The 25,217-nt window shown below is 41.2% G+C and overlaps 1 protein-coding gene across 5 annotated transcripts in view; it reads right to left on the bottom strand.

Annotated features, from left to right (window-relative positions):
- The window catches only part of IL12B (interleukin 12B), a 42,346-nt gene extending 28,456 nt beyond the window's left edge, over positions 1-13,890 (bottom strand). For 4 of the 5 annotated variants that reach the window (XM_071814784.1, XM_071814785.1, XM_071814783.1 and 1 more), the window contains exons 1-3: positions 13,712-13,890; positions 10,394-10,579; positions 324-480 (exon numbers count right to left, since the gene is read on the bottom strand). The gene's annotated coding sequence lies outside the window, so the exon portion shown is untranslated. Of the gene's footprint in view, positions 1-323; positions 603-10,393; positions 10,580-13,711 lie in introns of those variants that run through there. The other variant, XM_065849042.2, reaches the window with a different exon arrangement.
- Between the last annotated feature and the right edge of the window lie 11,327 nt (positions 13,891-25,217).

Below are 25,217 nucleotides of genomic sequence, written 5' to 3' on the forward strand. Positions count from 1 at the left end.
CCTAAAACTGGCTCCTTATTGTCACAGGAAAGTGAGCTGTCGTAGACACCATATGAATATCCAGAGCAGCACAGTTGTTACATGGACCAGCACAGTGGTGGGTTCACAAATGCACACACAGACACACGGACATGTGCACACAAAGTTTCCTCTCCCCTTCAGTATCTCTGATAAAGTCAAATGCAACACAACTCCCAAACTAAAGGAAGAACTCAGAGAAGCTTGGAAATTCTCACCTGCTCTACCTGCCAGCTCTGTCTCTCAGACAGACAGAAATTTTGTTGTATGGGAAAAAGTATGAGAAATTTGGCAGGTTTTCTTACTTGAGTCAACTGCATTTTGACTTCCAAGTCATCTTCAGAGCCAGAAATAACAGGTCTGCAGAAGATCATATCCGAGGAGCATGAAAACTGAGCCATGGACCCTGCTGGCACAGTGTGTCAGCTGATGGATTGAAGGGCATCTCCATGTGGCTGCCAGCTGGAGGATGGAGAGACAGACATTTGAAGACCTTTAGATCCAGTGAATAATGGGAAGAAAACGCATATCTGGACACAGGAGGGTAATTTGATCCAGTGAAATATAAAGACCAGAAATCCTGTGATTTCAGTGATTAATGTCTTCAAAAGTTATCAGGCAGGGAAAGTGTGCCTGCACACAAGTTGGTGGTGAAGGGTTTTACCTGTCTCTGTAAGCACAGCTCGGCCAGCTTCATTTCCCTGTGTGTCAGGGAAAGAACCTGTAAGCTCAGATGTAAACTCGTGCTGGAACTCAACAGTGGTACCGTGCTGTCATTATCTCCTGCCAGTGAAACAGGATTGTGTGGTATCTGACCTGTATCTTCATAGTGGGTCTGAAGGCCAAACTCAAAATTCAGCGGAAAACCTAAACATTGCGTAAGAAAAAGAGCCATATGTCTTATTTTAAAGCAACACTGAAACCCAAGCACCTTTGTGGCAATGCAAATGGATCTAAAGACGTGGTATCCTTAGAACACAGAACATGCGCTAATTCTCTTTAACTATACCAGTATTTTGTACATATCTCATCCTGCTGATCAGTTATCAGTTGCTCTTTAGAGTTTTAATTATCACATTCTACATAGAAAAATCTTTCACATTGTGAAAAATCAGTGTCGTCATTAAGAATAACAATAGAGAGGTGATTTTCTTCATTTTCTGATGACATCTTTAGAAATATCCATTTCTAATGCTGTTCTTTGACATAAAATCCTACCACGTAATATTGGACATCTAGTAATCAATTCTTGTGTCACCTATTTTTCACATCAATACACAGTCCTTTAACTCTGAGCGGTGACTTTACCCTTTCTTTGGAGTTAGGTTTTGAATGAGGGTTTCTAAGTGCTTCAGAACTACACATTGTATCTCTGTTCCATCTAAATAACAGAATGTTTAATTCACGCTGAAAAACCTTGTTGCTGTTTCACTGGGTCAGGATTTTACTCCTGGTATTTACAGATGTGATTTGTGAAATGGCAGCAGGAATTTAAGAACTTCTCATTGCTCAGTGGAGTTCAAGTACAAACAAGTAGGATTTCATCATAATTTCAGGTGCTGCTAAGTAAGAAGAAGAGCCAAATTAATACATCTCGAAAATACCGATCAGTGCTCAGCTGCTGGCAAAATAAAACATTGGACTAAACTATGGAGATTTTCTTTTTTTCAACAGAACTTCTGCTTTGACAGAAGGGCACAGATACTCTGATACAAGTTTCTTATGCAGCATTTACATCAGCTGTGATTTTCATCCACTCCCATACCCACACCACCACCCTTCTAATGGAAGTTATTCTCTTGGGCTTTTACACACCTTAGTAACTGAGTTGTGATTTCAGTAATTCTTTTTGTGGTTATTCTTTCAGTACTTTACAAAAAATGAAAACCAAACTGGAAATACAGAAGTCCCATTGTGTCATGTCACGTTGCCACTGTCTCTCATCAGATGCCTTTGGACACCCACAAACGAGGTAAAGATCAACATGGTGAGAGCTGGGGGGGCATTGGCTGTGCAGGTCGGATGGGACAAGGCACATAGCTTGAGTAACAGGTTTTGTCTTTGTTTCCTGGCAGTGGAGTCACACTGGCCATCAGGACCCCAGGTCCCTCATTTATTTCTGCCAAGAACCTGCTCTAACAGCTGTGGACCACAGTGGGCACCGTTCCCTCTCACCCTTGTGCCCCGCACTCTCCATCCTGTCCCCATCATCTCTCCAGCACAGTGTCCCAGCTGCCTCCTTTATCTGCTTGCTCCTACCACTCACTTCCCTTCACATCCTTTTATCACGGACAAGCTGATTCTCCAGACTTACTGCTGAATTTCTGAAATTCCCCATCACACCAAGTCTATATCCCATTTAATTCCCTTCATGCTTATTTTCCTCAAGTGCATTTCATCAGAGCCTTGTCTGCTCTGAATGTAATAAAAATAAAGTTGCATTAAATATTTGATTTGATTTTAATATAAGTTTATACATTCTAGTTTGCATTTTATACCCAACTTTAACCTTTCCTTGTGTTTATTTCTAGGCTTTGATTCATGCCTTTTTTTAATCAAGGAGTCCTTTGCAGTGTTTAAACCAGATCCTGAATTTTCAAAGCTCAGGGATTTTCCAAAAAGCCCCAACAGAAACTACAGTTTATTTGAATTTTGTGAACATTTTCACTAAACCCAGACCTCATTAACATTTTGAGACTGTTGCTGGCATCAGAAACTTCGAAGGTACTGGTGACATTCAGATTGGGCAACTAACGTGTTTTCCATTTTGACTACAAGTCTCAGTTCTGGTGTGCCAATGAAGTCCATATGAGCAATGCAAGTATGCAGTGACATATGATAATATCAAAACCAAATCTTGCCAATGTTTTTTACAGAAAAATCTGATTATGGGAAGTAAAGAATTGTTCAAGCTGAAAGCTTAGAATAAGAGAGCTAATGCAAATTGAACTGGTATAAGAAAAATCAGGAACCTGCTCCTGAGTGAATTAGCTTTGAACAACCCTGCAAAGGGTGCACAATATAGTAGGAGTTACACTGGTCTCTGCATCACAGTGTGGATTACCATACTGTTTGATATTGAGAAATTAATATACTGAAAGGTTAAGTTACCTGAGTGAAGTAACATAAATGCACGTGGTTTGTTTCTGCCATATGCTTTAATTACAAAGTCTGTCCTCTTCTCTGTTTAGGTGAATTACTTAAAAATGGGAAAGAAATTGCTTAAAGAATTTTCAACATAGAGGATGACAATGAGTTTTCTACCTATGAATCAGAAAATCCCTTCCAACATTAATCTACAGTGACTGAAAGCCACTGATCTTTAATGGGCAGCTTCATAGAAATTTTGAGTAGTTTCAGTCCACTTTCTGATAGTTAAATCCCCAATAAAGACTCATATCAAGGATGATCTCACTTGTAAGACTAATGCTCCTGGTTCATCTCAGAATTAACAAACTCCAAAAGGATTCCTAAAAAAAAAAAAAATTTCAGTTGATACTTTCCTACTTCCCTTTTGTTATTTCTTCCTATAGCCAGTTCATGTTTTTAGCTGAATCAGACACCAATTCCCAAGGCACACGTCCCCAGGGCAGCACTGAGCTGCCACCCTGGGGCTCCTCCACAGCCCAGACAATAGCCCAGAGTCAAAACAAAACACAGCCCCCAACACACTCATAAAAACCAACACACACCTCACAAAAAATCGAAGAAATGCCTGGATCACCAGCATAGATTCTCCAGCTACACAAGATACGTTTACTCCAAAGTGTCCCCTCAACAGCCATTCCCAAACCATCAAATGCTCCTTTAAATACCTTTAAAATTGAAGGTTACAAAACTAGCATTTCACAGTAGTACAGCAGGAAAGAGCAAAGGCACCATATTCACTGGAATAAGCATGAGGAGTCACTCCATTTCCAGGGAATTTCTGAGGCGAAACACATGAAAAAAGGGACCATCTCTCTTGCTGCCAAAAAAAGGCAAAAGAATCTCCCAAAGTCCTTTACTGAATCTCACTGTAAAGTCCTGATTCTCATGCCATTAATTGGCTTAACACCAAATATGCCAGCAAAATATATTCTTAACTTAGTTTCTCTAAGTTGTACTTTGTAGGGGGAAAAAAAGTAAACAAAAAAGTAAATAAAAAAGTTTGGAAAAACCAGCATCTCCTAATACTTCCCGAGACTTTCCTCATCAACTCGGATGATGCAGGGTCAGAACAAATACTATATTTGTCCAAAACAGAGGCCTGGAGGGGTAGAGTAGTTGAAACCAGGATAGACATTGTGAGGTCAGTAGTAAACTGGTTGGGACACGCTGTGTGCTGGTTGCCATCTGTGGCTCCCCCAGCACATCGGATGTGCCCCCATGCAGCTCAGCTCCTGGATGAAGGAATTGCAGCCTCAGGCCTCAGAGTCCCATCCCAGTGGTGCCAACCCAGACATTAAATCACACCCCATCAGTACAGAGCCTTCCTGTAATCTTTGATTTGGTTATTTTTTCATCTGCAAGGGCTGATTCCAAAATTACTCAAGTACTGCATAGCAGGGGAGGTCTGTCTACATCTTTGCTGCCAATTCACATCCTTTTAGTTAAAAAAAAAAAAGAAAACACAACACAAAAGCCCCCAAACATTTGCTTTCCAAACCACTATGTTGCACTGCGTTAGAAATTATTTGATGCTTTTAGTCACACAGGAACAATAGCAATATATTGCAAACAAACATACCACAATTGTATTATAAACTCTACAATCTTCTTACTATAAATCTCAACGTTTATCTCTCATCTTGCCAAACACATACCCACAAGTTTCCCTAGAGGTTTCACTGCTGCTAGAAAGGAGCTGTTTTGTGGATCCCCTTGTTAAAACACTGTCAGAACACCACTGACACAGTATTCCCAAATCAGTTCTCAGTTCTGCAATATTTTCTCCGCAGTCTTTTAGAGTCAGACAGTTTTGAAACAGCTGTGTGGTTTCAGGGGGAAAAAAAATTGGAACAAACACACAAATGCAAACCCATATTTTGTACTGAGGAACGGTATCATCTTTCTGAGGTGAACAAAAATTCCATATTTTCTTTTAACTATTATGAGAAAGGTACCCTTTTCATTGAAGAAGGCTTCTTCATTTTTGTGGAGACTTGTTTTGAATACAAATACTGAAATAAGCTCTCAGAAGTCAGTTTTTGTGCCATAAAATTTCCCAGCCTAGAGGTGATTCTCTAATGCACAGTGTGTCCTGAACTGGAGTCTTCAGTCTCAATATTGCTTTCTTTGGGAGTCCCACAGGGTTCAACCATTGGCATTACACATCCTCCCTGCTCCTAGCATCCTTTTATTAGTAAGTATAATGATCCAAGACAGCTTTAAAAGATCAGAATTGTTTATTTAACTGGGTATTTAGTTAAAGTCTAATTTACTTCAGATTGTTGGCATGGCTATCTTGCCATGAAGAGTGGCAAGAAAGCACAGCTGGTGTGTAGATCCGCTCCCTTAAATCTCCATGTTTAAATTCAGCCAGGCTTACCTGTTTGCACATACCTGGTTTGGAAGTACAGCCTAAAAATCAAACTGCTACATTCTTTCCAAGGGCTGAACAAAACCACAAAAGAAACAAGCCCTAATATTGCCTCTGTTTGTTAAGGATTTCTCAAAGGGTTGAGGGATATTCCCACCTCTAGGCAATAGCTTGTTTTCCTGCATTTTTCACAGAAGCACTAACAATTTAGTCCAAGATTGTCTTAAGCAGAAATCAGAGTATCTTGTTCATCATTATTATAAGGTAACTCCAAATCTGCCCAACCACTACCTGAGCTAAAAGGTTCGAAATATTTTCTAACTTATTAAAATGTCACTAAGGACTCAACTCTAGAAGGATTTGTACTATTGTTGTATTTCATCAGGCACTCAGACACAGCAGCTGGCACCCAAGAAACTCTCTGCAGCTTGTACAAGCACTGAATTTTGATCAAGGTGTCAGGCAGGCATGGATGCTTGAAACTGACTTCCCGATTCCCTCGTGTTGTTTCTGAAGCTACCAAGCATCAAGAAAATCATTCACATTCCGTCAGGTAAATGCCTTTGTGCCCAAAGAGAAAAAATAATTACTCATGCAGTACTCACCTTCTAAAATTAAGGTTCCGTCTCTCCTATGTGAGAAATAATCTTTCCATTCCTGACCCAAGTTCCAGCTTACCTTTCTTGGCTGGCTTAACATCCACCACCAATTTCTATGTTGCATTTAGCAAAGCAGAAGACCTACAAAGCCGACATCGTATTTTGTGTTTAAAGCAGGTTGTTGATAGCTGCCCATAGAAATAAGATCTGAGCAAGATGGTGTCAGAATGAGGCCCTTGTGTGCAGAAGCAGCTGTAGGGCTGGCACATCACAGCCTCCCAGTATGGACACAGTTACACCAATACAAATAATGCTGCACCAATATAAACTCTTTTCTGCCTGGCAACAGCTGAGCTGTCAGCTAGCCCAGCGGTTCCCTAGATTATTTTCTGATACTCTCCCTATGAGCCTCCAAAGCAAACCTTACTTAAATTTTGCTTCTCCTTTCAACAATCTGATTTAATCTGATTTATTTTTTTTTTCATTTTGAAGGATGGACACCACATCAGTGTTGTTAATCTTGCTGCATTCATACTAAGAAGTGAAAAGAGTGGAGGTGATGTGATGGGTCTTCCTCGGCAGGATAGTGCTTCAGCTGCCCACCTACTCACCACTACCTGATAGGGTGCTGGAGCATGATACTGGTCCAAGCTGGAAGAATAAGCCATTTGAAGAAATATTCACCCACAGATCTTACCCTTGAAGTGACTCCATGGGCTGGACCCTTAGTCTGCTACAGTAGACTTTCCCAACAATATTAAATTAGGCCATTAACCAAGTCTAAATCAGCCTCATATGAACACACACACACAAGATGAGTGACAAATGATGCTGACAATTTCTGCTTCCAGCTCCACTGCTGTATAGCTTGAGAAAGCTCCACTGAAGCCAAGTCAGTTTACATGAGCGTAATCCAGTTCTTGGCCTCTAAAAAGGCAGCTCAACATAGAAGTGACGAAACTCTTCTGCTTTTCTCTGGGATAGTGTTGATTAGAAGTGACCAAAAGTCATCACCAAGAGCCCATCACAAGCTCCCATGCAAAAAGTTCCTTGCAAGAGCAGGGTGCCTAATCACCCCACATACATGGGCAAGTGGCCAAGGAAACATCTCCAGAGCTGTAGCTCAGCCCACAGCCCCGCAGGCTGAAATAACTGCTTGCAATCTTACTCTGACGTATTAAATGCGTACACTAGAACAGCCATGATCACAGCTGGCAAAAAATATGCTTTGACTGGCATTCTTTTTACAAAGTACCCTGAATCATGTATTTTTACCACTCCCCATTCTTTAGCTTTTTAGAGGCTGGATAAGGACAGCAATGACGCTACACATTTGCACCGGCAGACCATGTCACCCTGTCTGGGATGCCTGAGATTGTGCCTTTCACAAACAAAGCACTCAAATTTCAAATTATATCCATCACAGAATCACAGAATCGACTGGGTTGGAAAAGACCTCAGAGATCATCACGTCCAACCCTTGGTCCATTTACTAGATCACTTCTGTTAATTTGCCCAAACCTGGTTGCATTATTTGAAAAGTCTTCATCAAGAATGCCTGCTGAGTTTGCTTTGCTATGTAATCCTTATTGAAAGGTTTGCTAGAGGAAAACAGTGTCATTAAATATATCACATGAAATGTCTAACTAGTGGGCAGTAATCCAAATTTGATTTAATTGCTTCTGTTAGGTACAATAAACAATAAAATCACACTGAAACAATACAATTTCAAAATTAATGTTCTGTTCCTATAACTAGAATCGCATTGGTTATTTACGTAAGTCATTCTGCCAGAACAGAACTAACATCACGTAAGTCATTACTGTGACAGTGAACATTTCTAATGTAACCAAAGTCAGAGAAATATGAACTTTAATGTAATTGTCCTGAAGGAAATATGCATCTGAATCTCTCTATTCCTTTGTAAATAACATGTGAAAAGTTACCTGACTGCCCTGAGTTTTATTTTGTTGTTTTAACTGGAATTAAGTTAATGAGAGTCTCTTACTTTATTAATAAAAATAGACACACTGATCTGACTTTTTGATAAATTTGAAATAATTGAGAAGGAGCAAACTGAACAATGCAAGACATTTTAGTGATTACATTAGCTAATCCCTTGAGATAAACATATTGAACAATTTAGGTTATATAAATCCATCCAAGCCTGTAAAAGAATTTGAAATTAGAAACAGAAGCTGAAATGTAAAACAGTTTTATTCCCTAGGAACCTTGAATGATTGTTCTTCCATGACAACCACAAGTAAAAATGGAAGTTTTAAATATACTCCTCCTTTCCTAGGTATTTAATATTTAAGCTCACTTCCTTTTTGCCTTTCCTATTCCTTACGTAGTCTGGAAAGACGTTAGAGAGGAAAAAAATAGACCTTTATCTATTTTTAGGCTCTATTTTTATCTTCCTACTGTGGTTCTTTATTTTTCAGTGTTGAAGACTGTTTCTTCTGCTTTGGCAAGAAGCTGATGTTTCTCAGATTGATTTCCTTCAAAGATAAACTGATTTGGGATTGGTTCAGCAATTTTTCTATTATTTTGAAGAATTTTTTTTTAAAAAAAAGGTAAAACATTTTGGAAATGTAGAGGTCTTGTCTGGTCTAAGAACAATGCATGTAAACCTTCTGTTAACTTCTTGTCTTCAGATGCTGATGCTCAAGGACTCAGCCACTAGAGGGTAATAAAAGATAAGGGAAGAGGGAACTTGATGCACTCCAACTTGAGCTACGGCTTGTTTCCACAACTTAGAAAAGTTCCAGATCTTAGTGACAACGTTTTTTTAGGTATTTTCAGAGACTGTTTGATCACAGTAAAGAGCTGCTGCTGTCTACACTACAGTGACACGGAGGAGTCACAGCTATGGACAAAGACACACTTGCATAAAGGGAGGTGTACTTGGGAGGAGTACGATCTTGCAGTTTCTCTACTTAAAAAGCTAAATTGACAAAGGAAATGCTTTGTAAACGCTTACAAATGTGGAAGCCTTGAAGAAAACTTCTGAAAGTGAATTTCAATGTTGCTCTCAGGCAGTTGACACCAAATCTCCCTGAAACCGCTATTTTTCCAAAGTGAAAGTGAAATTTGGCCTAATGGAAGTTTGGTCTTATGAATGAGAAATGAGGTTTTCTAATGGAATCACATCAAGTAAAATTAGAAAACACCATTCTATTTGGGCCTAAACAAAGGCAAACAAAAGCCCTGTGCATTTTTCAGTGACTTTACAGGATGGATGGAAGGGCCACTGAATGCTTCCCAGACACCAAAGACTAGGTCAGGGCTACAGGCCTCAGTATAGAGCTTACTTACAGAGTTTATAATCTGAAATGCCTTGTCCTCCCTACTTCCAAGTGACTTACTTCTGCACGTTCCTTGATGATAAACAATTCTGCACTGAGTCACACAGGAAATTGCTGAATGACAGGTAATAGCTGCTGCATTCTCAAATCTATCTGCACATGGCCAATACAAAATGTTCTAGGCCCTATACTGTGCAAGCTGTTTGATTTTGCTGGGATTTGATTTCCCCAGCTTTTCCTCCTTTTCATTTGAACAGTGCAAATGAATTTACAGATATGGCTTATGTCAATAGTGTCAGTACTGACAGCTGTGAGCTGACCAAAATATCTACGAATACCATACCCAACTGACCTGTATTGGATTCAGATCAAAGGCACTGGCAAGAAAAGAGATGTATTGTAGCAATACTTTAAGACATTATGAAAACAAATGCTGTGATCATAACTACAGATAAGTTACTTTTGCTGTTTTTTCAGAAATAAAGTAATTGAGAGAGCATATACAGTGAACTTTGCCGTGTGCATGGGTAGGCTTGGGTCTGGAGAAAGCAGACCTGTAGTCCCATACAAATCACAGCTTGTCAGCAATTGGTTCGCTTTTCATTCCTGTGAATCCATGAACTACTTCTCATGCCCAAGAAAGGTCTGTGGACTATCTGGTGATGGCTTTTTGGTGAGGACGGGAAGAGGTGTGAACACAGGGAGAGGAAGAAGATATATCATACTGCCTGTTTCTAGAACCCTAACAGCTTAATCTTGGTAGTGAGAGTGGGAGAGAGCCTGCCCCAGGTGCAGCCAAATGTGATGCCTGCTTTGAACCTTCCCTTATGTTCTGTCTCCATTTGTACCCTGAAATTTGGCACACAGGTTCATATTCCAGACTGGAAGGCATCTGCCAGATCCCACTAATGGCCTCCACACCTCAAGTTGTGCATGTGCTGTCTTACCTTGTCGTTCCCTGAGATTCAAGGAAAAATCCACAGTTTGGGCCCCCAGACTCTGGTATGTGAAAGGTGTCCAAGGTTTCGCCATAAAGCTACTACATACAGCCAGTGTCATTTTGTGTAACAGCTCCTGACACTTTAGTCCATCGGTCATATGGTTCCTTTTGTGGTGAAATCCTAAAAGATTTCCTGTGAGAAAACAGACACAAATTAGTAAGAAGCTGTTCCTCTTTGAAGAGAATTATGGGCTGATAGACCATATGTAAGAGACACTTCGAAAACGTGTGGAATTACACTTTGTAAGAAAAGTGTGCTCAAAGTATGTATATATTTATTCAACACTTGAGGTCTATTTTGGGATAGGCTGAATATCCTGTCTTCTTGCTACAGGGAAGCTGAGGTAACTTCATAGTTTCGAATTGTTAAATTGGATGGATCTTCCCAGAATACATTAAAAATAAGCTACATTTTATCACAGGAGCAAGCAGTGCAAGTCAAATGAATATTTTTTTCTCCTGATTCCACTTCATCCACTAAACATCAGTTTCATTGTGGGGAAAACATCCTCAAAGGTAAGGGGGTTGCAGTAGGTGTTAACTGGTCCCCAGCAGCCAGCTGGGGCACTTCCTACAAAAGGTTGTTGCTGTCTGCCGGGGGTGATTCAGGGAGTGTAATAAACACACTGCTGATCTCCTTTTCAGAGCAAGCAAGAAGCAAAATAAATGTGCTAACTCTTCAGGGTCTGGCCATTTCTCTCTCATAAACACTGAAAATTAAAGAGTTGTCTGCTGCTGTGGACCCTAGAATCCAAATTTAGTTACATAGTTGGCATTAATGTGTCCTTAAACATCAACAAGTTAATATTGCTGAGAATAATCATAGCATAACTCAGAAAGGCTCTGCTGAGGTCATCCACTAGATTAATGAGTCAGTTTACATACCTAAATTTAAACATATACTTAAGCACCTTGTTAAACTGAGACCCCAGAAACTACACTACTTGTCCCTTTAGATTAATTCCAAAATTGTGAACCAGACATGTCACTGAACAGATTTTCCCCCCTTCTCTGCTGTGACTGTCTGTCTCCACTGATTCTCTTCAGGTGATTATTTCCCAATTCTGCCAAGAAAATTAACTTATTAGATGCTCTAAAGGGTTTTGCTTTCACCAGTATAACCAACTCCGCAACTATTTTAAGTCTTATCAGGATTTGGCAAGATAAACGTAACACAAGTACTTTCTCCACTTAAAAAAAATCCCAAAATTTAAAGATAAATTGCTCTCACTATACTACCTTTTTCATTCTAGCTTTTCCTTGCTTCCCTATTTCCAGTTCTGAACTGGCTTTTTCAAGTCTGTCTTGTCCTGATTTTTCTAGTATCTGCAAATTGAAGGGATCACCCTGCCATTCATTTTACAAATTTAGGGGAGTCCTCTTATAGCTGCACTGTTTTTTTAGGGGAAATCATAATAAGAACGAAATCAAACATGCAATGTGCTCTTGACAGCTAGAACTGCAGACCCTCATGAATGCTTAAAAATTAAAAATTTAAAAAAGAGAAGGAGGATCTTTAGTCATAAGAGAGCTGACATACCAAAACACTTCTGCATTTGAAAATCAGAGAACTCTTATTTAGAATAGAATAGAGAATAGAACATTTTCAGTTGGAAGGGATGTACAATGATCATCTAGTCCAACTGCCTGACCAATCCAGGTCTGACCAGCAGCTAAAGCATGTTATTAAGGGCATTGTCCAAGTGCTTCTCTAACACTGACAGGCTTGGGGCATCAACCGCCGCTCTACAAAGCCTGTTCCAGGGTTTGACCACCCTCTCAGTAAAGCAACACTTCCTAATGTTCAGTCTAAACCTCCCTTGGTGCAGTTTTGAGCCATTCCCATGTGTCCTACCACTGGATCCCAGGGAGAAGAGTTCAGCACCTCCCTCTCCACATCCCTTCCTCAGGAAGCTGTAGAAAACAATGAGATCACCCTCATCCTACTTTTCTCCAAACTAGAGAAGCCCAGAGTCCTCAGCTGCTCCTTGTAGGATGCTCCTTCTAGCCCTCTCACCAGCTTTGTTGTTGTCCTCTGGAAGCATTCAAGGACCTTCACATCCTTCTGGAATGGTGGGGCCCAGAACTCCATACAGCGCTCAAGGTAAGGCTGCACCAAGGCTGGATACAAGGCAATAATCACCTCCTTTGGCTGGCTGGCTGTACTGTGCTTGATGCACCCCAGGATGGGGTTTGCCCTCTTGGTGCCAGGGCACACTGCCAACTGATACGAACTTGCTGCCAACCAGCACTCAGAAATCCCTTTCTGCAGAGCTGCTCTACAGCCACTCCTCTCCCAGTCTACACTTGTACCTGGTATTACTCAGTCCCAGGTGCAGAATCTGGCATTTGGACTTGTTAAATTTCACCCCATTAAGCATCACCCAATGCTCCAGTCTATCTAGAACCCTCCGCAAGGCACCTAGACTCAGCAAGATGGAGATCACATTGGAGAATGGAAGCGGGGCATACAGGGCTGGAGAACCACAAGGACTGGATTGAGCCCTGTGCTTAGCAGGGTCAGCACAGTTGAGCTTAGAGGCATGGGATAACCCCATTCCATGATACCAGCATGTGGAGCAGAGGGAGCAACTAGACAGGCTGGGGCCCAAATTACCCTATTGGTTTGGTTCCCTGAAGATGGCAAAGAAATGTAATACCTCTTCTGTATGGAATAATAATAATAATAACAACAACAACAACAACAATACCCAGCTATTCACATGGGAGGGACAACACTAAATCAAACTCTAAGGGACTTTTTTCTCTGTGGTATGACTCAATAAATATAACATATAGCTTTTAATAACTTTTTCTTAACATCACTAATGATAATAATCTGGGAGCATCATGACACTGGTGTTTATTTGCAGAACAGCCTTCCAACTGAATTTGGCACAATTCCTATTCCTCAGGCAAAAAACCAATCAAACAAAACCAACAACAACAAACAACCAACGAACCAAACAAAAAAATATTTTTAAAAACCCACAAAACAGAACAAAGTTTGTGCTGATCAGGATGCACATTTTCACATTTTTGGGATGCCCTCTGCACTGTTTTCTCCCAGGCCCACCACTGTATCAATAACACATAATTTGATCACACCATAACGCTAATCAGCACTCGCAGTAGTTGTACTTTTCCAGTACCATTACAAAACATGTCCTTATGCCATACACTGAATACATTAGAAAATCACATGGCACCTTTATGAATGATCTGGTAGCATTGCTTCCAGTAGTTCGTTATAAAATGTGCATACCCATCACAGATCGTGTCATCCAGAGTTCCTGTAGACCATCTCCAGAAGCTGTATTCCACCACAACTCCCTCTCTGAGGGTGCCCCATGACACCACTTTCAGGCCTGAGATGGTTCCAGATGGATCATCAATGACTGCTCCTCCATCTGTTGCACTTCCAAAAAGAGTAGGATGACATGATGATTCACCAGTCCTGTGTCAGGAGATTGCAAAAGACGTGTTTTAAAAGACACACAAAAAATTTTATGTTTATTCAGGATTATATCTCCTGTATATGTTTATTATGGTTCCTGAGGGGAAGCTATTAGCTATTCTTCCAGCATCCCTTATCAGAGAACTGGTTTGGGTTGAATTTGGAATCCAATATGTATCAGCCACAGAAGAACATCAGTTTTATGCTGGCTGCTATAGTCCCTAAATGCCATAATGCCAGGAGCTTTGAAGTTCATTGTGTTTTCTCTATTCCCTCCTAGATCTGCCACATTCATATGGTGGAGCTAATAATATAAAGTGAGCATATGGGGAGCCCCTCCTTTCTTTGTCAACAACAGCAGTGATTCAGCCTCTTACCCCAGCAAGCTGCTTTTGACAGTGAAGGGTTTGTAAGAAAATGCAGTTTGCAGGCTGTCTTATCTAATGATAAGTGATGTTTTACTGCCTAATTTTGCCCATAAAGTCACATTTTCCCCAAACCATGTCTCCCATGCATTCATGTCTCCCCCACTTCTCTCTCCCATTTCTGACACTTAAGTATGTTTATCTTCTTCCCAGGACAAAAGCAACTCCAGCTCTTCATTCTTGACTGGACAAGGCATAATGGCTTGGAGCAAGACAAGAAATTCCCTCATGAGCCTGCAATGTCCTTTTGTTGCACCTGGAACAGCTCTGCCTAGCAGATGGATCATCAGTCTTCTTTCCTGTAGTTCTTACCTTCTTAGTCTTTTCATGGCAATTAGCAAAGTGGTTTCACTACCTACAGACTAAGAAAGGAAGCATGTATGTTCATTAAATGGTACCACATATCCATCTGCAGATTGGGTATATTTTCCTGCCAAGTGCACATATTGCCAATCCAATATACAAGATGTGACTACATCCAGCCTGGATTTCTGCCTGATCCCTACTATCCTTCAGCCTTTCCACCATATTTGTTCCCCTACTGTACCTCAGAAGATGGCCTAGCAGTGTTCCTCAGACAAGAGGAAGCAAGAATTATTCTTGTAGGCATTCATATGCAGCAACAACCTTGCCATCATTGCTATCTCAGTGCTCTCTTTGACTCCTTTCAGCTGTTAGCTGTGGTGGGTCTGGCCTGATATCAACTGACACAGCATCTCCATGGCTTTTCTTTGAATATTTGAATTTGTAAGAAATGATATCAAACAGAAATTGCTTAACTCATTCCAGAGGTATCTTCCGTTACTGCAGTTATTTCTCACTTGTACCTCTGTTCAACAAATTTTAATAGAAAAAAGGAGAGGGAAGCTTAATGTGAGTGGTGGGGCTAGTCCCCCTAGAAACTTTAGTGGGAACTATTCAGGCATCTTGCACTTGTTCTGCTTCAGTTTCCTTCGGATAAATGTATTTGCCAGCCATTCAGTTAAGGAGGAGATAATGCCACCTTATTTAGGTAATGCCTCTAGCCATGATTTACAAAGACATAATTGAAACACAGCATATCCACCCAGTAAACACAAGCTTCCATTGGTATGCAACTTTCATTTACACTTCATGTAATTTAGAAAAGGCAATATACTGCTAAGTTAATAGCAATATCATCAGTGAAACTGAATGTTTTGACTGGGAGGTGTTCTCTCTTGCAGCGTATCATCTTGCTTTTGCTTTGACATTTATTTCGCTCTGGAAGTCTGTAAATCAGTGATTGTTCAATTGTGCTGAATTAAATATGTGACATTTTTCACTATCTTGAAATATGTAGCTTTGTCAGTTCTCCCTTTTTCATTATGTCAATCTGTGTGCCATTTCTGCACGATTAAGCCTTTTTGAGATGTTATTCCTACTATTTTGCTCTTGGGTTATGAAAATTTGAGTTTGGTGGCTTAATGTAATTACCACTAACACCGTCCACTTCTGAAGTGCCTTCTTCTTACACTACCATCTTTCCAAGCCTTGTTAGAAAAATGATCCCTGAAATGGTGAGCGGTTTTGCACTCAGCAGGGGAGGGCAGAGCTGGTGTCTCCAGTCACTGCAGTGGCCACAGGGGCTGGGGGACACATTGGGGGTAGCTCTGATGTGGCTTTTCACCCATAGAACCTCCAGAGCTGCTCTTCCTCAGCAACAGACAAGCCAACAGAAATGGTGGGTGTAAGAAATGGGGAGCAAGAGGCCAGCTCCGGCTCTCCAAGTTGTCTTTCAGAGGACCTTTCTTCTAGCACAGCCTGTGGAGGGACCTATGGAAGCTAGTCACCATCACTTGACCGTTTCGAGCATTTAACACCTCAAAGTACCATCCACATAAAATCAATATAGTGAAGTCCCTACTGATTGGCACAGTTTCCAGCTGTTCTTCTTTTTTGGAATAACATTCCTACTCAGAATTGCGTTGTATTGTTCATTAAATCTAGCTTATCTCCTGGACGGTTGCAAAAAAAATCTGAGGGCAAGTTCTACCCCAGAGAGTGTTTGCAGTGATCACTGAAGAAAGTGCGATGCCAGGATTCTCCAGGTGGCGTCTCCTCAGGAAGACGGCTCTGGACTTACCATCCATAAAAGAAGCACCAGCAAAATCCCTACAGCAAATTACAGATTTTCTATTTACCTAATTAGTGTGTGCAACCAAAACACAATCGAAGCTCATCTTTAACACTGTATTAATTAGAACCCTACATAGGCATCCTCTTCCTGAGCTGTCTCAGCCCTCAACCTTACCATGTAAGTATTCCAGAATGGGAAACCCACCATTTCAGCTTTCCCCTAGTCTCAGCAAGGACAAAGCTCCCACGAAGACTCTGATCTTGGTGCTGTGTATGATGCTTAGTACCATATTGAGCCATATCAGAACTTCAGACCCTGTCGGATCCCATCGCAGCCCGCCCCAAAGCCAGCTGCTGCAGCTCACACCATCGCTAACACCATCAGAAGGGGAAGGAAACTGGTATTTTTAGACTTTTAAACTAAAATAAGCAATTTCTGCTTGCTCAGAATAACCAGAAAGTTTTAAAGACGTTGAAAAGATCAAGATTCATCAGGTACCAGGAAACGCTCACATGGTGCCCTTTTACAAAAGCTGGTCTCCCACAGGCAGTGAACGGATGGTGTGATACTCTGGAGGGCGCTTCTCTCTGGACAGCTCTCATCTCTCTTTATAGAACATACACTGCTACTAAGGTAGTAAAGACGTGATTTCTTCAAAGCTCCAAATATCCATGTGAACAGCTGCTTAAGGTCAGTATTTTCCCAAATGTCTGCTTTCCAGTCAATAAGTTTCAGTGTTCCCACCAATGTAGTTTCATCCCATGTCACATTCTGTGTAGTTTAGTCCTCAGCAGGTAAAAATAAGTAAGTTGTGAGTACCTTGCACATATTCACACTTAATAAAATTTATGTCAGTGCCTGCAGATGCTCTGTGCTATATTCTTGCTCATAAAAAATCTCTACTAGTCAGGTTTGCTGGCAGACAGACTCTGTTTATTCAAACAAAATAATAGCCTGCGGCATAGAAGTCTGGACAAATTAAATGCTCAGAAATGGTTTCAAACAGTAATCTATTTTTAGGATCACTTAATCATTTTAGAATAAAAACAAGAGAAATGTTGGTGGCACTAAAGCTGCGAGTGGGTCACGAAGCTTCACCCCACAGAAATGGCTTCTCCGCCAGCGCAGGGCAGGCACAGCCGCTGCTGCCCGTGGCCTCGCCGCGGTCAGCTTCTGCAGCCCCCGGTGGGGGTGCCCACCAGCGCCAGAGGTTACAGCTGTGCAGGGGCAGCAGGAACTCCTTCATCAGCTCCAGCCACCTCCATCAGGGCCTGAGCTTTTACTCAAAATGCTTCATTCACTCCCCAAGGTATGCAGTCCTGGGCTGGGCGAAGCATCTCAGGTGGCAATGGCTGCTGGAGCAGAAAGAGGAGTGTGCTGGAGATTAGGTGCTTTTCTAGAAGTCTCTCTTCACTACCACATGCTTAAGGTTGGAAGAGGAGGCTTCAGGACCTATGCAGAAAAATAATGTCTCTAATCTGCACAAAATACAGCCTTTCCTTGCCACAGCCTCCTTCCCCCTTGGAATGGCAGCGAGGTGGGACCAAAAGCAGGTGAGACTTCATACAGTGATACATCAAGGAAACTATCCTCCTGTGGACCTGGGCTGGGGGTGATATGTGTTGGAACCGATATTGCATCTATCTGCTCTAGACATACTGCACACATTTCACCAACAGAACTTTAGTCAGCTATGAAGAAAACTGTCCAGACACCAGCACTGTCTCCGTTAGGTCCTTCAGAGCTAACTTCATCAGGAGTGTGCTGGGACAGATAAGAACTCATTTCCATATGTGTGCAATCCAGTCATGCAGTGCTGCTGGCAGAAAATTAAACTTAATAAGACTAAAAATATTATTTATTTCCTCAAACAAGTTCAATCGGAAGATGAAATTGGGTACTGTAACTGACAACTTTATTGAGCTTGTTGCCTCTTTCTACAAAACCTGACCTCAAAGCGTTGCAGGGGGTTTGCAATGAGTGAGATCCCCCAGAACTTCTGCCCCAGAAGCCTCTGTGCCAGCACATAGCTGAACGTACCATTTAATGTCTAATCCTGCTTGCCAGCATCAATTAGGAATTTCTTGACCTCTGGGGCAACCTTCATTAAATAATTAAAAATATAAATCTTCTAGCAAGAAATTGGAAGTCTTGGGAAATGGTCCATGCTGGATTGCTATTAAGATTCTCTTCTGCTCAGTTGTTTCTCAGTAATCTCAGAGGAGAGCTGCAGTGAGACATGCTACCTCAGTTTCATGTTCCAGCAATTAACTTCCTGACTAACAGCAAAGACTGTTCCAGCTCAAATGGCTGCAACTGGTAAAGTACAAACAAGCCCCTCAAACTCTGCAGACTGCTCCCCATCCCCATCCCTTCATTAGCCAAGCTGTAATAATTTGCACTTTATACACTAAATTTCTAAAATATAATAACCACTAGAAGGGAACCAGTTAGCTGGGGAGAAATTTTGATCACGTGTTTATAAAATGTGATCTCAATAGCCATTTTTCCCCCAAATCTTCAAAATGATGTGTTGGAAGCCTTGGAATTGAGTTAGGTTGTTAAAGAGTTCTCATGAAAGGAAAGATAAGCTTGACAGTGAAGGCAGTTGTCTTGGGTCCGGAAAAGGAGGAACAGTTTCTGCCAAAATCTCATAGCCATCTATTTTGTCTGTACATCTGATGCTGTATTTTTTGAAGGCTCAGGAGTGGGGTGAATTGTTACAAGCTCAGCTGTCTTCAATGGTGTCACTGGGAATGCCAAGGAATCCCATGGTGCTCCACCTGTCTGAATCTCAGAGGGAATAAATATAAAATTCCCTTGGATACAATTAAAACGTCAGGCTTGGATAATGCAGAACTGGTTCTCTCACTTAAGGACACTATATTTTGGCATCACCTGACAATTTTTTCAGGGGTAGCTTGTCTCATTTTCCTTTCTGTTTCTCTCCAGAAAGGTAGAAACAAAAGCATGATTATGTTTCTCCGTGTCCTTGCTGCCCTGCTTCATTCAAGAAAGAGATGAGAGTGAGGATGCTTCTTCATGTGGCTCCCTGTGTAAGACAGAGCAGCCTCAAGGCTGTTCTGATTAGCACAAAGCTGGCCAAGAACAGACAAAATATGGCCTGGGGTAGCAAAAATGCCACAGGAAAGATTTTCTGGCATTACTGTGATGAACAGAAAGTTGTCTTGTACTGGGGCATTCCCTGGGAGTAATTTCCACCAGGTTAGATGTCTTTTTCATGCAAATGAAGTGGCATAAGGAAATCAGAGTTCTATAATGTTTCCTCATTAGTCTTTTGATAAACGCACAGAGCTATGAAGATGACATCTGAAAGTGTGTATGTTTTCTCACTTGCTAATAATGCTCAGTGATTAATTCCTCTGTCAGAAAGAAGCAATGGTCCATTTCCCTAGGAAGCATTACAAGCCCCAGAGAAAGTCCTTATCTTGTCAAATAGCTCCCCATGATTTGGGTATTCTCTTGTCTTGAAAATAAAGAACTAGTTTAGAATTGGTAGCTAGCTTCGTAGGAAAGGGAGGGACCTACAGTAGGAGAGAAGTGCTTTCCATTATCTGAAGTAGAGCAATAATCTCAGATGGATTAGTAACATCCAGCAGTTGCTATCCCCACAGGACAGAACTGCTGAAATGTCTCTTGCCTGCTGGTCCCATGCCAAGGAAGAAAAATACTTTTCATGCATTGCAGTTCAACAAAACTGACAGTGTAGAGTGAGGGAAGGCCAAAGATGAATGATAATGTCAAAAGATCTAAAACCCACTTGGAGCTGCTGAATCCCCCCAAGGAAACAGTGGAAAGCTGTTTCTGCTTATTCCAGTTGATTTGGTTCTGTTTTTCATCTTTTTTCCTCAAAAGCTGCATTTTACTTTAAGGCAAAATTACAGGAATTGGAGGTGGTGACAAACCATTCCTCTGCACTCCTTCTGCTTGGGCTCATTTTACTCAGCTTGTGTCAGCCTCAAAAGCAGCAATGTATTGTCCTTTTTTAATTCCCTCACATGTATGCACAGGCATACAGACTCACGTTCCTTTCCAAAAGCAGTAAAGAGCAGCTTGGATTTTAGTGATGGAAATTGCAATGAACTGAAAATGGCAGAAACTGGCTTTTTGCTTGGATATAGTTAGCATAGCTTGGCAGAGCCCTAACACATTGTGGGGTTCTGCTTCCGCACCATCTCTCTGGTGACCTGTTTCTCATTGGGGGGGGCTATCACATGCTGTAGCATTCTCCTTATTAGTTCCCTTATTCTTCATCATCTCATGCAGACTATTTTTCTTCATCCTATTTTATTGGAAAGTCTTTATACTATTCCTAGTCACTTGAGAAAATAGTTGTCTGTGTATTTTGGGCATTGGAGTAAAAAGTGATCGACATTTTCCATCTCTTCATTAACCCATACCCTCATCTTAGGGTCATACAAGGATTGTTGGCTCTGTCCTTTCTTCCTCTGCTGTTTATTGGACAGTCTGAAGTTGCTATTTCAGTGAAGGCTGGTGATACCACTTGGAGAGCATAACTAACGCATGATGCTTCCCTAGTGGCAGATCTTGGGCTGACCTGCCACAGACCCAGTGATACTTGTACAGATCTGCTGCCTTACAGCCTTTGTGCAGCCGTGGCTTAGTGAGTGCTGATTCTCTACTCAGAAAGTTTTATACATGTTTGCATGAGGAGGATCATGAAACTGAAACCTACTGGGCTTTTGTGTATGATAAAGGAGAGGAGCACGTGTCTTGTCATTGCCAAGAAATATCCCAGATAAAGGCTTGGGGTGATAAGCGGGATTTTATCTATCCTTGTGACTTCAACCTAGAAAGATTACTTCCATATTAGATCCCAGTGAAACAGTTCTAGCAGAGATCTTGACAAAATATGCAACCTGCTACATCTTTCTATGCGGCCTCACTGTCTCTTAGTTTCATTTATTCAACACATACTCCTCAGTAACTACAAATCTCCAGAGCTCTCACCCTGCAAGGAAAACAAATTGCATCAAAGCAGCAGATATGAAGTTTTAAAAAATGCAGAATCCCGGGATCCAGGGCAGTGCTCACTCTTCCTGGCACAGGTGGACAGAAGCACCAAGGGAAGGCAGAGATGGAAATTGAAACTCTGATCAATGCCTGAAGGTGAAGAAGGAATTGGCAGCAGTTGGCTACACCAGTATAAACTGGCAGGAAGGGCATGCAAGGAGGACAAGGACGGGAGAGAGCGTATTTACTAGCAACAACCATTACTGGAAGCATTCACCTGCCTATCATCATCTGCCATCTTTGCAGCAGGAGCAGGGTATAGAGCTAGATATCTTTGGACAGACATATATAGTTAGACACAGGCATGGTTTTGAACGATGGCTTTCTTCACAGCTTCAACAAGAATTTGCAGTCACATTGGTTAAGTCCATTAATAACTCTTCCTCTTTGCCAGAACCTCTCCTCTCCTGCTGTTAGCTAATATCTTGCTGTGAAGTTTTATGAAGCAAATGCTGCTTTGATCTGACAATATGATTTATTTGCTCCGTTCATTTGCAGTAAACACATGTAGTGCTTGCCTCTCTACAAGAGATGCTTTTGCAAGGTATCTGTTGACTCTCTCACTAATCAACCACAGGTTACTAAATGCTTTGTATTCGGGGAACTTGCTGCTCAGTGGAATTCCACACGGCTTTCTTGTGTCATCACCTCCACATGCAAAGGACCACAGTTTGGTAATACCTAATGAGTGATTTTCTGTCAAGAAATGAGACAGAACTGTAGTTTTTCCAGGCTTACTCAGAACTAAAACATTTTTTTCTACTAAATAAAACTGCGTACAAATGATGATAAAATAATTTATGTTGATCATTAATGTGCTATAAATAAAAAGAGCTGTACCCAGGGCTCTGGCCCAAGTGACATGGCTCTACTAGTATTATTACAGTTCCTCCTGCCATAAGACTGGAATGGCTGGGATTGTACCAACTGGGACAGAGACCATGGTTCGGTATAAACACAGACCATCTATCTACATCAGAGGGTCATGGTTAGGCCTGCTTAGCAGTTTTTCTTTATTGAATGATTCCTGTGGGCCATGAGTCATATTCAGAGACACTCAGAAAATGAGGAGTAATCATCACGCTCAAAGTTTTTACAAAAGAGTAAAGAAAAAGGAAGATTTTGCCTAACATTTTCCTCACAAAGAAGATCGATTTCTCTACAGGAGCTCAAAAATAATGGGATACGTTGATAAAACCCGCAGTGTTTGTTCTTGCTGCCAGAAATGTTGCTGGGTTCCTCCTCAGCGTAGCACACTCCCACACAGCTGCAAAAGCAGCTTGCAGAGCAGTGGGTCAGCTCAGCACAGCCACCCTCGCAAGGGCAGGGACAGCCCTATCTCAGAGCGCCTGGCCACTCTCTCGCCTGTCTTCCCACACCAGAGGTAATGCCTCTTCACTTCGGCAGAGGGAATGCCATCCTTCACCCCTAAACCCTGCTTTTGTTTTCCCCAAAACAGAATTAGAAGCAACAATCAAGCAAATATGCATTTAAATAAATATATATGCACTTAAACCAGCAGGATTATAATTCTGCTCATGCTGCCTGAATGCTGTTACTGTGACCACCATGAAAGCACTGCTCAGATCTGGTAAAACACACTGAGATTAGAAGCCAGTGTGGATGCAATATATTGTTTCAGTCACGTGTAAGAGTTGTCTGTGCTGAAACACAAGCTGGAGCTCTGCTGTCACTGCCCTCTGCTGATCTGAAGGTTGGAGGCAGTGAATAATGTCCTGCCGCTGTCTGCTGGCATTACATTGTGTGGGGAATAATCCCATGCTTCATTACTCCATCCTGCATGGATGCAGAACTGGCAGACTGAAGGACACGCTTAAAAGTGCTGGCTGAGCAATCTGGTGCAGTCTGGCAAGTCCTGTGCTCCTCATTCAGCAGCTCACTGAACCAGCACCTTCACTGGGGTCTGCCTTTCAGTGTTCTGATAAAGTCAGCTGCAGTTATTGAAAGAAATAAAAGGATTTTTAAACCAGTGTGTTATCTTTGCACACTTAGATGCAAGCCACGTAGTTTAGAACAGAATGCTCTGCAAATGTACATTTCTGTAGCTCACCGTAGTACTGTAGTACTTCTTTCTCGATGACAGTTAGCAAGGTACAAAACACTAAATTGAGCTTCTCTGCTATAAGTTCACCAACAAATACTTTTCAGTGGATGCTGTATTCTTTTCATCTGCCTAATAGTGGATATTAAATTTGCGCTCTGACTGGGATATATGCAAGTGTTCCACTGTGTAATCTGAGTTTCAAAGTAAAAAGTAGGGAAATCATCTGCATTTTTTCCACTGTGAAGCATCTTGTCAAGCCCAATGTTATTTTTATGAGATGGAACTTCCTAGAGTGAAAGTGGCACTTCCCTCTTTATTTAAATTGCGTTGTTCTTTTTTTCCATGTCTCATGAAATATTCAATTATTCACAAAGTGTTGAGGAGATGAAAAATGCTTTAAAAACTGAAACATGCTAAGCATTTTGAACTTTTTTCTTAAAATCTGCCGAATGCTGATGTCTCATACTCACAATTGAATTAAGAGAAAATTAAGATAGTCTGAAAATTAAGCCATTTACCTTCCCTTTGTTTCTTCTAGCCTGTCTTTCAATTCAGAAACAAACAAACAAAAAAGGTTGAAAGCCTATAATTGACAGTGGAATGGAAATTCCCAATTTCGACCCATTTTAATCATTCTTAAACATGTAAACAAGAGTACCAAATTCAGTGTGTTCATGTATCAAGCTCAATGATGTTTGATTTAAGTCTGTGCTTAAATGCTTTCTAGATCAAGGTGTATCTCAGGAGAGTGTTTAGTCTTGTGGTTAAACTATTTCACTCAGTTGCACTTAATGGAACTAATATTCATAATCCCTGCAAAAGCTCACACCATCCACTGAAACGTCAGTCTTCAGCTGCTGTTCCTCCTTGTTATACAACGACTTCAATTTTGTGAATCAGCTTTTAAGTATAATTGAATAATTTCTCCTTTCAATGCATTATTTTGTATGGAAAATCAGAATATCAAAATCAGAGAGTCTGACAAACTTTCAAAATATATGTGACTCGGTGTGCGATTAAATCAGGATGGTATTCCCCCATCTCTACCCACTGGACTGTCCCTCAGGGCTGTTTACTGATTGCTAGTGGGACACTGAAATGAAGAGCACTTAACCACTGCCCAGGACACAGCAGTTCACACAGGGCATGTGGCCCTAGCACACCAAAGTAATGCCTGCTGGCAGGAAAATCTGGTTTCCCTCCATCTTTTCCACTGTCACCTTGGAAAGCCACTTTCTTAGTCCTGTATCTGCTCTGGATCATGCTTCCATAATCCAGAGAAACCCAGATAAGAGAGGCCAACTACTCTCTAGTCTCACAACTGGGCAGCTGGTGCCTGCAGCTCACTGTAAAATCAAGAGCAAAATATTGGCCTCTATGACAGATTCCTGTTCTCACAATTTGGCAATAGTTCACTATAGCTAAAAATAACAGTGAAAAAAAAAAAAAAAGAAGAAGAAGAAGGAGGAAAGAAAAGAAAGAAAAATCAATAAGTAAATGCACATGGCTTCTGTGGCATTGATGTATGGTCCTTAAATACAAATGAGAACTGCATTGCAGCTAGGGGCATTGTAACTTTTTTCTACTAAAATGAGAAGTACAAAACGCTAACCTGGGAGGAAAAGCTTTATTGCTTTGCCTATGTTGGGGCATTCAGCCAATCATCTACAG

Source organism: Patagioenas fasciata, chromosome 14, assembly GCF_037038585.1.
Source record: "Patagioenas fasciata isolate bPatFas1 chromosome 14, bPatFas1.hap1, whole genome shotgun sequence".
Classification (NCBI taxonomy): Eukaryota; Metazoa; Chordata; class Aves; order Columbiformes; family Columbidae; genus Patagioenas; species Patagioenas fasciata.